The sequence below is a fragment of the Mus musculus genome, chromosome 3, assembly GCF_000001635.26.
Source record: "Mus musculus strain C57BL/6J chromosome 3, GRCm38.p6 C57BL/6J".
In the NCBI taxonomy this organism is placed as follows: domain Eukaryota; kingdom Metazoa; phylum Chordata; class Mammalia; order Rodentia; family Muridae; genus Mus; species Mus musculus.
Genome location: NC_000069.6, coordinates 8,481,232 through 8,494,136, shown reverse-complemented (window position 1 = coordinate 8,494,136; position 12,905 = coordinate 8,481,232).

The following is a 12,905-nucleotide window of genomic DNA, read 5'->3' as shown; positions in this document are numbered from 1 at the left end:
TGGAATGTTTATATTATGATATTAATATTATTAATGTTAATATATTATCATGAGGATAAGTGTGAAGAAAGGTTGTTGTAAAATAGTAATGTGTTTGTATGTGAAGTTGACAAGGGGTAAGTTGTGCTGGGTAGTTTTATGCTGACTTGACACAATTAGAGTCATTTGGCAGAGGGAACCTCAATTGAGAATATATCCCCATCAGATCAGTCTGTGGGGAATTTTCTAGATTAATAATTGATGTGGATAGGCCCAGATCACCCAGCAGTGAAACCTCTGGCACTTAGTCTTGAGTGGCAATAGAAAACAATCTTACTAAGCCATGAGGAGCAAGCCAGTAAGCAGCATTCTTCCATCAGTTCCTGACTCTAAAATTCTACCCTCCCTCCCCTTCCCTCCTTCTTTTTCCTTTCTCCCTTTCTTTCACAGCTTCTTCCCTTCCTTTCTTTTAATTCATTTTTGTTATTTAAGATAGGGTCATTCTACATAGGCCCGGGTAGCCTTGGATGCTTGATCCTCCATACGAGGGAAGAAGCACTACCTTGAAGACATGATATGAGCTGTGCATGGTCATGCACACCTGTTATCTTAGTCAGCGTTTCTATTCCTGCACAAACATCATGACCAAGAAGCAGTTGGGGAGGAAAGGGTTTATTCAGCTTACACTTCCATACTGCTGTTCATCACCAAGGAAGTCAGAACTGGAACTCAAACAGGTCAGGAAGCAGGAGCTGATGCAGAGGCCATGGAGGGATGCTCTTTACTGGCTTGCTTCCTTCCCCTGGCTTGCTCAGCCTGCTCTCTTACAGAACCAAGACTACCAGCCCAGGGATGGTCCCACCCACAAGGGGCCTTTCCCCCTTGATCACTAATTGAGAAAATGCCTTACAGCTGGATCTCATGGAGGCATTTCCTCAACTGAAGCTCCCTTTCTCTGTGGTAACTCCAGCTGTGGCAAGTTGACAGAAAACTAGCCAGTACACCTGTTATTCCAGCACTGAAAGTAAGAGGTTCAGTAAGTCCAAAACTGACCTGGGATACCTAGTGAATGTGAGGCTAGCCTAGCTGTATTGCAAAATCTTGTCTTAAATCAAAACAAAAAAGACAATATCTAAATGTGCTTTGACAATGCTATAGATCTGATAGCATCATGAAAATTTTAGAGAAAAACAATTCATTTCAAGTTGTGCAAAAAATACATATTGATAGCTTGTTAAATTGCATGAGTATCACAGGGCATGTTTTTATTGAGCATTTATATTATATTCACTTTTTTCATGGCCTCTTTTCTTTAAATGTTGCTGCATTTCTTCCTAATATATATATACAACATGTTCAGTTTGTATAATGTTACTTGTGTGTTTATGTTCTCAGGGCTGATGATGGGTGCTGGATAACCAATTAGTGTGCTTTTCCCGGTGGAGGGCTATTTTCCTGCTCTCAGCACTCCCCAGTTGCTTGCTCTTGAGTAGGGATGAGGCCTTGTAGGTTTTCTCCCTTAGTTCATCTATTGATGCCATCATTGTTCAGGTCAAGGTTAGGCAGCTAAGTTGGTGAGACTTCATGGTGTACTTTCTCTGACATTTCTAGGAGACATGATCTCACAGTAAATTTCCTGTTCCTTTATCTCTAAGATCTTTGACTTGTTAGTGTGAAAAACCTAATGTTTTCTTTTTATGTTTTCTTGCACTGTTTGACAACATCCATGTTTTTCACACTGATTTACAATGCAACCTTTATCATGAGAGATGACTTTGAAGGTTCTGGTATGAGAAGTAGATGGCACTTTAATATTTGACAGAAACAAAGTGCCCTCATTTTTAAATAACACCAATTCAAACTCATGCTCAAATTTAGCTACAGTCGTTTCATGCTGGGTCTTATTGAAATGCAAACATAGGAGATTAAAAACAGAAGTACAATTTCCAAGGCAATGTCATGCATAATACTTCCAAGATGTTTTTGGCACAGACACTACTTAGGAACTATAGTTAAAAGAAAGAGATTTACAAAGAGTAGTGCATTCCCATATAGTTTTCAACATAAAGGCTGTCATTAATCTATACCCAGGATCTGGGAAGATATAGTTGTGGGTATACATTCCTTAAAATAAAGAGTAAAGAAACCAAGAATATAAAGGAGGATAATTTTGTTTATTATTGACTTCAATTATTAGGTTATTTGTCCTAATTCTTGTTTTCAAAGTAGACCTAAATGACAGGGAATCAGTGACTGAGAGAAGGAAGAACAATACTCAGACATCAGGGAAGAAATAACTTGTTCAGAGGACCACACAGTGCTAATGTAGCCTTTGAATTCTGGGCAAGAAGCTCAGTATTTCATGGTACATATGAAAGGTCAGTGCACATTTTGGTATCCTAGGCACTTTCAATTCGTCCTGTGTTTGGTACCTGAAAGTCTAACCATTTAATGGGGGTGGGGGTGGATTTCCTTCTTTTGAGGAACTGTCATCCCCAGGGTGCATGATGTCCTAGGGGTTTGGAATGGTTTTTAACCAAGTGGCAGATGCACCTGCTTTGTGCCTGAGGCTTTAATGTTAATGGGCTCGCCAAGACTGGCCTCAGAGTCTTTTTAAGCTAGGGAAGAGTAGCTCCAGTTTCCCACTAGCAGGCTAATTATACTGCAATTTTTCTTTTTTCTTGCTTGGAATTTGAGCTATTGGAAGAACTTTCCCTCATCTGTCAGATGCTGAGGAAACTAACTGGAAAATGGGTTCCAGGGACAAAGACATATGAGTCTGTTTCTTGACTGCAGAAGCTTTCCAGGAAGTGCCTGGGGTGAATGTATTTTTCCTTCAGAACAAGCCTGAGTTCCTACTGGCATTGTATGCTGGAATGCTACCCCAGGGAGCAAGGGAATAGAGAGCCCATGAAAGAGGCGTCTTAACTAGCAGGCTCTGTGAATAACAGCCTGCCATTTGTCAGTCAATGTCAGTCCTAGCTCCTGCAAGGAAATTATTTGTGAGGAATGGTTATCTGACAATTCATCTATCACTTTGATATGCCATTGCCTCTTGGATTTGGTCAGCTGTGTCCTTTGAGTTAGCTGGAATGATCACATGACCTCCTAGGCCTAGGCTATATTTTCATTTATAGAATCACTGTATTTACTTTCCTAAAATCATGTAAAAAGAAATATTTGAATATGCAGCAAGGGTGTGGTAAAAGTAAGAATCAAAGATGGAACGAAAAATAGAATTGCGTGCCCACTTAGCAAGTGCTGCCTTCTCTTGCTTCCAGCTGACTGCTGTCTGCGGAGCACATGGAGGCCTGTTTTTCCTTCAGTGTATCTGTGTCAATTAATTCTTTCAATTGTTGGCTAACAGGATAGGTAAGTACAACCATTTATATCAGTAATTTTACTTATCTCATGTTAATGGTGTAAGATACACCTTCGTTTTGTTTCCTTGTCATGAGATGATCTTATAGTCTCCAGTATGAGATTTTAGGCCGAAGAGGACTGATAGCTTGTACTAATTAACAAAACCAGTAATATTTGAACTCAGGCTAATCCCGTACCAAACACATGTTCTTTACTTAGGTGGAAACCCAAAAGTGTGTTTGGACTTGAAACTACTTTAGATGGAAAATGTATTTAAAATTCCATGTGGTATCTTGGAGAATAACGAGAAGTTTGTGAGCAGCAGTTTGAGACCTGCACATCTACTATAGCATGTGGATACTAAGGATGTATGATTTTACATGTGTCTATGAAGGATTGGACTAAGCCAGTGGTTCTCAACCTTCCTAATGCTGTGACAGTTTAATGTAGTTTCTCATGTTCTGGTGAACCCCAACCAAAAGAACTGAGGGAGAAGTGGAGACAAGTGGTCTCCATGTCGATGTTGAAAGAAATCCTGCACTGTGGCTAAGGTAGCTATAGTATCTCACAGCTGCATGTAAATCAGGATTCATGTGCACGCATATGTGTGCAATGGATCTGACAATTAATGAAAATCAGGGTGCATGTCATATGTGCAATGGAAGGAAGACTGAGCTTTTGCACGGATGGAGACACACTAAGTGATTTACGCCATTCTCACAAAGACATACGTCACACATTTTCTCTCATCTGTGGCTCCTAGGCTTTCTGTAGATGCATACAATTGTGCTCGTATATATGGCATGGAAGTAGAAGTGAGATTGTCTAGGGACATTGGGGACTAACTGGGGGGGGGGAGGAAAGGAAAATATACTTACTGTAATATGGATACTTGTATGAAAGTTAAAGTATTAAAATAAAAGCAGAGTCTGGAGAGGCTCCTTTGTGCTTCAGAAAACTGGTTCTTGCACGGCTAACTCAGTTCCCACCACCCACGTGCTGTGGTTGCTCACCATTGTCTGTAACTCCAGTCTCAGGGGGTCTGACACCCTCTTCTGGTCTCTATGGGCATCAGGTATGCATGTGGTACACATATATTCATGCACTTAAAAACACTCATATATGGAAAATGAAAGTTAAGTAAATGTTAGATTAAAAGAAACAAACAAGAGAGTTAATAATTGTATAAATGAGCCCTTAAGTGTAACTAAGAAGTAAAATAGCTTTGGAACTGTTTGAATATCTCCTTTCATAAAGCAAAAAAAATTTTTTTTAATGTTTTAATTAATTTGTTTTTACATGTATGAGTGTTGTGCCTGCTTGTATGTTTTTCCGCACAACATGGACATTGCACAAGGAGGCCAGAAGAGGGCATCATATCCCCTTGTTGTTACAGACAACAGTTGTGAGGTGCCACCTGGATGCTGGGGACCAGCGGGTGTCCTTTGGAGAAGCAGCTCAGTGCTCTCAATCACAAAGCGAGCCGGTTCTCCAGCCTCAATTGTTTGCTGTTTTGTTTGTTTGTTTGTTTGTTTTTGTTGTTGTTTTGTTGTTGTTTTTAAACTTATGAAACATCTTTCCACAAAGTAACAGTTTGTAAGGCCTTGACATTATGCACTAGATTTTTCAGCACCTGGTCTAACTTTTGTAATTTGAAGCAACGAAGAACATTTGAAGACTCAAAACCACATGGCAGTTGAGCTCTACTTTTCTGAGTAACCAAGATGTTAATAAGCAATCAGGGCCTGGGTGGGATTTCCTTCATCGGTATTGCAGTGGCTCCTTTTTGAAGGAAAAAGATTGTCAAAAAATGAACTGTTGGCTTAAACTAGTTTTATCCTTAAGTAATTTAAATAAAACATTTTTAAAAAAGGTTGTGGAAATAGTTTGTGAGGCCCCGAGTGTGTATGCCCAAAACCCACACCCAGCCAGATGCAGTAGTGTATGTCTGTAATCCAGAGCTTCCACGAGGTGGAGTCAGGTTATTTCGTACATGCATCAGCACGCTGGCAGGTGAAGTAGTGAGCAAGGAAGCCTGCCTCAACCCCGCCCCCCCCCCCCCTTTAATACAAGTAACATCGGTATAAATGAAAAAAGGATTTTTATTGTAGACGGGGGAGATCAGCCTAAGAATTTTGTAGCCATGGAACACATGTATGCTATCAAAGCCCACTTCAAGCCAATCATTCGAAGCAGTCCTCAGGGGGCTGGGATTCATCTACAGTCAACTGACAGGCAGGCAACTGCTTTAACATAAAAGCAAGCAGACTGTGGCTTTTAATATGCCTTTGATTCGCTTGTTTCTAATAATAAGCTTCACGTGAAAAATGCTGACTTGGGAAGTGCAAAGGACCTTGTGGCAGCGCTTGGAGGCTCACATTTCTTTTTGAATTGTCAGTCTTGAGTTGAAGACACAGGACGACTTGGGAGAAATGGAGACTATAACACCTCTCCCAGTCACATACATTTCTAGAAGACTATTAACATCTGTATTACCATTTATGATCACATTAACAGTAATAATTCAATGATAAATAGCCATTGTTTGTGGTCTATTTTATATATATATATATATATATATATGTGTGTGTGTGTGTGTGTGTGTATATATATATGTACGTATATATATATATATATTTTTTTTCTTTTGGCCAACATATGTGTCAGTTTTTTTCACAGAAATCTTTTTTTTAAGGTAGATATGACTGATTTTTTTAAATTACGTATTTTCCTCAATTACATTTCCAATGCTATCCCAAAAGTCCCCCATACCCTCCCCCCCCACTCCCCTACCCACCCATTCCCACTTTTTGGCCCTGGCGTTCCCTTGTACTGAGGCATATAAAGTTTGTATGTCCAATGGGCCTCTCTTTCCAGTGATGGCCGACTAGGCCATCTTTTGATACATATGCAGCTAGAGTCAAGAGCTCCAGGGTACTGGTTAGTTCATAATGTTCACAGAAATCTTGATGGTGTCTGTGGAGTGCTCAGCCACAAATGGAACATTTACATCACCCACCCCCTGAAAAGTCCAGGGAACATCACAGGAGATATAACACAGATTATAAGGTTAGAAGTTTGCACGTACCAAAGCAAAACGATGTCTTTTAGACCCTATAAGACTGTTATTTCAGTTGAGCTTGTACAAGCCAACATTGTTACCTGGAGGAGGAGCCTCTCACCAGCTCTTGGCTCCTTGGAGGGGGAGAATCAGTTTTCTTTGGTGATGTGGCTTCAGGTAGGTGGGCCATGCTCCAGCAGCGGATATTCCCCCTTTTATTTCTTTTGGACTACACACATTAGACCTGTTGAGTTATTTTAAAAAGTAGACACTAGTGGAGATGGTGTGTGGGTAAACTGGGGAGAAAGTATAAGTAGGGAAGTGAGTGATCAAAATGAACTATATACAAAGATTTAATATAAAATTATATTTATTAAGGAAAGCTTGCTCATAAAGGGAGCTCTCTAATCATCTCCATCGATCAAGCATTATTTAGACTTAGAACTATTTACAGAAAAATCAGCAGACAGCCTTTCTAGAGGAGCCATGTCTATGTCCTAACCACAGAAGTGTAGTGAGGGCTAAGAGCACAGCCCTTCTCATCTAGACTGTTGTGGGATCATCTTCAGTTTGAAGTTCCCCTGGTGGGTTCTGCTGCAGTAAATGAATTAAAACATGGATCATTGAGATTCTTATGGATTTTCTTAGTATTCTCTTTCCTTTGGAATATATTTCTGTTGTAATCAGCAATCATGTGACTGCTAGCAAGAAATATTCAAATTGTTTAAGTGAAAACACCAGAATTTTGAAAGGATGCAGAGAAGTAATACTGGATTGCTGAGCTGGAGGCACTTTGCCTCCTGTGGTTTTGCCTGTGTCTCCCTGTTCCTGGGCTGACATGGGGTCTCTCAGCAGATCTCCCCTTAATTTTTGTCTATTTCTTTTTGTCTTCCGTTTTTCTCTCTCAACAGCTTGGCTTACTTATGCACATAGTAAAAAATGACCTTCACAGACTCCAAAATGTCCAATGTTTTTGGCTAACAAAGACAATGTCGCATTTTCCTAATAAATTCCTAGGAGAGAAAATCCAAATTGGATTAATTTGGCTCAGGTTTCCATTTCTGACTCAACCACCTGAGACTAAAGACAAAGAGTGATGACTGCGAAAGTTCATTACTAAGGGGGACTGTAGGGCCACTTCCATCAAATCAAAACAGCAACAAGCATACGTGTAACATCACTGTGACCTGCATGTTGTCTCATGTCTCAGCTCGCAGACAGAAGACACCACGATAGACCTATGTCTTGAAAGGTATTCCAAGCAATTTGGCATCCTCATGGGCTTAACAGCTGTCTCTCAGCTTGTTACCTTCAGCAAGATGATATCTTACTTAACTTATTTGAAACATATGCTTAAATATTTTGTATGGATTAGTATATAACGGAAAACCAGTGATTTTATCTTTACTCTCTTCAACTCAAGATTTGTCTTAGTAGCCTTAAACCTTTTTACACTGTTTTTTTCCTACTCAAAAAAAATTTATGGCAAGAATATAGACATAGAGCCAGGAGAGAGCACGAATCTTATCTGTCTGTTACTGGCCTAATTCTCAATTAAGTCTTGCTTAACTTTTTTGGGTTTGGTTTCCAAACTTAAGATGTATATGTGCCATGTATAGGATTAAAGGTAACATTTTAAGAAATGCCTGGTTGTTCATAACTGCAATCCTAGTTGCTTGGGAGGCAGAAGTCAAAGGATTACAAGTTCAAGGCTTGCTTGGGCTACAAAGTAAATCCAAGTTGAATCTAGACAAGATAGTGAGAATACATTTAAGAATAAGAAGTGGGAGAAGGAGAGTGAGACTACATCTCAGGGATGTAGGGCTTGCCCAGCACTGTATCACCAGAATTCTCCATCCCCAAAGTAGTGTTTTCAAAGGGTCCAGCACATCCAGTACACAGTATGATACATAGGCAGGTTTCTGTTGTATTTATTCTTCTCTCATGTAACGCATCCCACCACAGCCTCCCCTCACTCCTCTCCTCCCATCCCCCCTCCCCTCTCCCCCAGATCCACTGCTCTTCAGTTTCTCTTTAGAAAAGTACAGGCCTCCCAGGGGCCTCAAGCCAACACAGCATAACAAGATGCAATAAGACTGTACAAATCCTCATATCAAGTCTGTATTAGGCAACCCAGTAGGAGGGAAAAGGTTTCAGGAGCAGGCAAAAGAGTCAGAGACACCATCCTCCTACTGTAAGGAGCTCCACAAGTATCCCACCCCAACCAACCTCAGCATGTGTGATCTAGCATAGACCCTTGCAGGCTCCATGATTGCTGCTTCTGTTTCTATGAGCCCTGCTTAGTTGTTCTACTGGTGTCCTTGATCCCTCTGGCTCTTATAATACTTCTTTTTCATTTTCTGTGGAATTCACTGAGCTCCACCTAATGTTTTCAAAATTTGCTGGGTTAAGGGTGGCTCAGAATTTGTGTGGATGGCCAACCAATGACTTGTCTAACTCAAGGCCCGCATCATGAGAGGGAGCTCATGCCTGGCACTGCCTAAATGGCCAGGAACTGGAGGCTGGAAGGCCTACACTGATAGTCAATGAAAAGACTGCTAATGATACTGTGCTTCACATAAGTGCCTAGCCCAATCTTCATCAGAGAAGTTTCCTTCAGCAGCTGATGGCAGCAGATACAGAGACTCACAGCGTAGTTAATTTTTAGAAAACACATATAATGATATTTCTTATGACAGTCACATGCTTCTTCACTTTTGATGGCATTACAGCCTAGAAAATTCCTTATAAGTTGAAAGTATTATAAATTAAAAAATTCATTTATTACAACCAGCCTATTCATCATCATAGCTTATCACTATAAAACAGTGTATTAAAGATTTTTCCTTTGAGGAAACATTGAGCCTCTGAAAACAGGATCACAATCTCTGGGTATCCTTATAGCATTGCTAAAGGAAAGCAACTGCTGAGGACCTCCTAAAACACTCACAGTTAAGCCAAAGTAAAGACAGGCATTTTCTTCTGCTGCAGCAATGAAGATGAGTCACAGAATTACAAGAAACCGACTCTCCAACAAAAAAATGAATCAGAAAACGGAGAAGGTCATGAAGGTTCAAGCAATCCAGGGTAGTACACAGTGAGTCGAACCTTTTGTTAGGATGGCTTCACTTTGTGGACCAAGCTCACCACTTACAGAAAGATTGGGAGTCAGCCTCTAGGAAAGGTGCCAACTGTGCAGAAGCAGAATTACTGGCTGAGTGAACTTTATCGTTTCCAGTATGTCATCTGGTTTGAGTACTGAATCGTGGCTTCCTCTCTCACTCCAGCTAAAGAGGTACAGAACCATCTTGAGAAGGGGAATTCCTTTTTCTTCAGGCTCCTCAGCGGTAGCAGCTGGTCTAGATAGCATAGGTTTCCATGCACTTTAGCCTCTGGAGACCATTTCTCTTTTCAGTGGGCTTCAGAGCATGTTGATTAAAAAACATCTCTGAAGACCAGTCTTACCTTGACCCTCCTCACTGTCTGCATGTAATTTGTTTTTAGTATCCAGCTCATGTCTTCTCAGGAGCACCTTGTTGCCTTGTTCCAGTGAGGACCCCTGCTACATCATCTCCGGTGTGCAGTGTGTGATTCTTCTGGCTCTGCATCCTTGCCTTTTCTTCTTTCACCACCCCCAGGGACTGGAGGGCTGATGCAGAGTCACAATGACCCTGGCCACATGCTTACTACTACAGGCTCCTGAGAATCATGTTCCATGGTTCTATGAGAATTTACTGTAAGATCCTTCCATGGAGTCTTTTTGTTGTTCAGTATTGTGCCTCCAGGATCCTGGATAGGGCTTGGCCTACGTTAGGTGTTCAGTAAGAATTTTTCTTATTTTGTTTTATTGTTATAACTGTTCTTGTTATTTGCGCTGCCTTAACTAAACCATTTTACCTGGTTTTGGTCATCAGATATCTGACCCTGTTTCTGCTCATCGATTCCCAATTCTGACATGCATAATTCAGTTAGTATACCACACTAATGCTAATTATTATTCATAGGACTACTTAACGCTTTTCATCATCTAAATGCCTTCCAATTTTAGTTAATTAACCAACCACAGATTTGTGTGGAGGTGACTATAAAGTTTGCTGTGATGATAAATCACTGCAGTGGTTTTGATAGGAGACAGGTAAATGTGAGAGCATCTCAGTGGACTGTTCTGGACCACAATAGTTCCTTTGCTTTCTCCTCCCATGCAGAAGCCTACAGAGGGGAGGTCTTTCTCCTCCCATGCAGAAGCCTACAGAGGGGAGGTCTCATTGGTAGATTGTTGGCCTTATATTCCAAGTGACTGCAGCGTTATTCAGAAAGTCCTTTCTTGCACCTATATAATCAAGGTTTTTCTGTGAAATTTTTTTCTCTCTAAGAGTTTTAAAGTTTTAAGTCTTATGGTGTGTGTGTGTGTGTGTGTGTGTGTGTGTGTGTGTGTGAGTGTGTGTGCACATGAGTGTGCAGGATGAGAGGTGATTATCTAGTTTCACCCTTGAACATGTGGATGTTCAGTTTTCTGTGTAGATAAGGTCACTTTTGGCTAATGAACATTAAAATATTTTATTCTTAACTTGGTTTTGAAATGAACCCATTGTGGTTAGATATAAGGTGCCCTGAAAACTACTTTACTTTATAAAAACCACAAAATGCTGCTGGAGAAAAGGAACTTTTCTCCATTGTTCATTTTTTTTTTTCTTTCTTGGGCTTGTAAGGGTCTGTTTCTCTCTCTTTTGGGACTTACTTAATGTTATTTAATGTTTTTCTTTTTTTTTCCCATTTTTATTAGGTATTTAGCTCATTTACATTTCCAATGCTATACCAAAAGTCCCCCATACCCACCCATCCCCACTCCCCTACCCACCCACTCCCCCTTTTTGGCCCTGGCGTTCCCCTGTACTGGGGCATATAAAGTTTGTGTGTCCAATGGGCTTCTCTTTCCAGTGATGGCCGACTAGGCCATTCTTTGATACATATGCAGCTAGAGTCAAGAGCTCCGGGGTACTGGTTAGTTCATAATGTTGTTCCACCTATAGGGTTGCAGATCCCTTTAGCTCCTTGGGTACTTTCTCTAGCTCCTCCATTGGGAGCCCTGTGATCCATCCATTAGCTGACTGTGAGCATCCACTTCTGTGTTTGCTAGGCCCCGGCATAGTCTCACAAGAGACAGCTACATCTGGGTCCTTTCGATAAAATCTTGCTAGTATATGCAATGGTGTCAGCGTTTGGATGCTGATTATGGGGTGGATCCCTGGATATGGCAGTCTCTACATGGTCCATCCTTTCATCTCAGCTCCAAACTTTGTCTTTGTAACTCCTTCCATGGGTGTTTTGTTCCCAATTCTAAGGAGGGGCATAGTGTCCACACTTCAGTCTTCATTCTTCTTGAGTTTCATGTGTTTAGCAAATTATATCTTATATCTTGGGTATCCTAGGTTTGGGGCTAATATCCACTTATCAGTGAGTACATATTGTGTGAGTTCCTTTGTGAATGTGTTACCTCACTCAGGATGATGCCCTCCAGGTCCATCCATTTGCCTAGGAATTTCATACATTCATTCTTTTTAATAGCTGAGTAGTACTCCATTGTGTAGATTTACCACATTTTCTGTATCCATTCCTCTGTTGAGGGGCATCTGGGTTCTTTCCAGCTTCTGGCTATTATAAATAAGGCTGCTATGAACATAGTGGAGCATGTGTCCTTCTTACCAGTTGGGGCATCTTCTGGATATATGCCCAGGAGAGGTATTGCTGGATCCTCCGGTAGTACTATGTCCAATTTTCTGAGGAACCGCCAGACTGATTTCCAGAGTGGTTGTACAAGCCTGCAATTCCACCAACAATGGAGGAGTGTTCCTCTTTCTCCACATCCACGCCAGCATCTGCTGTCACCTGAATTTTTGATCTTAGCCATTCTGACTGGTGTGAGGTGGAATCTCAGGGTTGTTTTGATTTGCATTTCCCTGATGATTAAGGATGTTGAACATTTTTTCAGGTACTTCTCTGCCATTCGGTATTCCTCAGGTGAGAATTCTTTGTTCAGTTCTGAGCCCCATTTTTTAATGGGGTTATTTGATTTTCTGAAGTCCACCTTCTTGAGTTCTTTATATATGTTGGATATTAGTCCCCTATCTGATTTAGGATAGGTAAAGATCCTTTCCCAATCTGTTGGTGGTCTTTTTGTCTTATTGACGGTGTCTTTTGCCTTGCAGAAACTTTGGAGTTTCATTAGGTCCCATTTGTCAATTCTCGATCTTACAGCACAAGCCATTGCTGTTCTGTTCAGGAATTTTTCCCCTGTGCCCATATCTTCAAGGCTTTTCCCCACTTTCTCCTCTATAAGTTTCAGTGTCTCTGGTTTTATGTGAAGTTCCTTGATCCACTTAGATTTGACCTTAGTACAAGGAGATAAGTATGGATCGATTCGCATTCTTCTACACGATAACAACCAGTTGTGCCAGCACCAATTGTTGAAAATGCTGTCTTTCTTCCACTGGATGGTTTTAGC